We start from the raw sequence: 2,229 nt of genomic DNA on the forward strand, positions 1-2,229 counted from the left end.
TAGCCTAAGAATTCAGGCAGAACTATTGAGCATAAATAATTTTTTTTGCCTCAGGCCAGCCTTTTCTTTTTTTTGCTTTTTGTTATCAAAAGGGAGGAGATATAGTCTCCCCTCCCCCAGCCTGGAACCTGCTTGCTCAGGGGTGGAGTTTCCTGCTCATTCGTTCTGCCACGCCCACTGCTGGACGCTTTGCTGTTTGGAGCCTGAATAAACCCTTTTCTCCCCAACTTGCTTCTTGGTCATGATGTTTTGTGCAGGAATAGAAACCCTGACTAAGACACCCACCAAAATAATAATATTGGTAACTTACAAGAGTTAATAGAAGCTTTAAAAAATGACATCTAAGTTAAGAGACATCAAAAATACATAAAAAGTTAATAAAGTATTAGAAAATATCCGGAGGGTATGTCAGATTGTAAGATCACTTCTGATAACCATCTCCTACTTCTGAAAACCATCTCCTATGATCTTCATTCTTTAGCTTTGTTCCTGCCCTCTAACACGTTAGGAGATAGTTTCTCTATATAAAATTCATTAGTTTGTTTTTTAATATAAACACTAAAGAGAAAAATTACACTATATTAAAAAGTCCCATTTGCCCCACTGCACAAATATAGGGGATATTCAGCTTGGTCATCATGCAGGTCCCCCACAACTAGAGCAGGGGCTGTCCCTGAGTCTGCTGCCTGTCTGTGGATCCCATTCCCCTATCTGGACAACCTTGCCTGGTGTCAGTGGGAGACGATGTGCCTAATCCTGCAGTGACTTGATGTGCCAGGTGGGAAAATACCCCAAGGGGACTCCCCCTTTCTCAGAGGAGAAGAAGAGGGGCCATATGAGATAGGGATGGGAGGAGAGGGGGCTTCCATCAGGATGTGGAGTGCCATGGGTCTGGGCCACAGAGTTCAGCTGAGCTTGGGTTGCCTGCTTGTTTCTGCTTATACCTATCACGTGGTGTAATTTCACTGAAATTACAACAGAAATTTCCCTGGTGACCAGGGTCCCTGCATAAGGACAGCCAGCCTATTCAGAAAAGGTTCTTCTGATAAGAAGCAGTATGCCTTTCAGAATCACCAAGACAGGAGATGTGTAGAGCTTGAGTCTTAGGGTGACATGGTGAGAGAACAAAGCCGCACCACAATGCCTCTGCAGCCACCACTGCCTTAAGGTATATAGGGATGCTGGGAAGTAGAAAGAAGCTTGATCCTCCTGGGTGGCTGTGGTAACCAATGCTGCCCCAAGCCCAATTCCCCTGGGCATCAGACAGACTAGGGCAGTAAACAGTGAAGAAGGCATGAAACATGTAGAAAGGAGCTTTGGTTTGGGGGACAGGTGAAAGTTAGTAGAACAATTCAGGAAGAAATCTGGTCTCTACTGGAACCTACGATAAGGTGGACAGATAGATCTGTGAGTTACATTTTCAGCCACTGTACTAGTTGGTTAAAAAAGGAGAGTCTGTGTTAAAACCAACACAGTTTGAGAAACACCAGGATGTTTCCAAATCGCAAGGGATTCTTGAGTCTGCAGAGAAGCCCACCAGAGCTCGTTGCACATTGATGCTGAAACCACCGTCCCTTCCACAAGGCCAGGTGGGGAGGGGCCATTGGCTCTATCAGTTGTTGTAGTGATCCAGCTGTTGCATGTTTCCTAGGCAGGTCAGGACCCTCTGACATCTTCCTTTTGTACTGGAGTGGCTGTGGGTCTGGTGGCCATGCTGGTCACCTCATTGAAGAAGAGCAAACACTGCAGAGGACATTTTTTGGATAAGCTACAGTGGAAGGTGGGCATGGGAAGGATTGTGACTGGGCCACTTCCCTCCACGTGCCCTGACAAGTCTGTTCTCTTGTCACAGGCTGTAATAAGGTGTTGCTGAGACCCCAGACCTCAGAGGAAGTCTCCCAGATTCTTAGGTAAAAAGATGTCTGCAGACAGGATACCATGGGCTACATTCATACCTACCCATTAGAAGATAGGGGGTTGAAGGCATCCCTTTCTCTGGATCCACATCTGTAAGAATACCAGCTGTAGGATGCGTCACAGGCATAGGTCCAGGGCTGGTGGGTTGTGCTCAGAACTCAGGATGCTGAGGAGGGGGTGAGGTTTGTGGAGATATAGATGGTGTGCTGACTCTTACAAAGACTATGAGAGCTTTGAAGGTACTAGAATTAGGCCACATGTCCCTCTTTCACAAGACCCTGAGACAGTGTCAGCCTCTCTTCCCCTATGTAC

At 46.4% G+C, this 2,229-nt stretch overlaps 1 protein-coding gene across 1 annotated transcript in view; it reads left to right on the forward strand.

The window, feature by feature from the left end:
* The first annotated feature begins 1,651 nt into the window (after positions 1 to 1,651).
* The window catches only part of LOC110295638 (D-2-hydroxyglutarate dehydrogenase, mitochondrial-like), an 11,330-nt gene continuing 10,752 nt past the window's right edge, over positions 1,652 to 2,229 (forward strand). Inside the window, exons 1-2 of the mRNA XM_029475437.1 lie at positions 1,652 to 1,780; positions 1,853 to 1,910. The gene's annotated coding sequence lies outside the window, so the exon portion shown is untranslated. The remainder of the gene's footprint in view (positions 1,781 to 1,852; positions 1,911 to 2,229) is intronic.

The sequence above is a fragment of the Mus caroli genome, chromosome 1 (genome assembly GCF_900094665.2).
Source record: "Mus caroli chromosome 1, CAROLI_EIJ_v1.1, whole genome shotgun sequence".
Taxonomy (NCBI): Eukaryota; Metazoa; Chordata; class Mammalia; order Rodentia; family Muridae; genus Mus; species Mus caroli.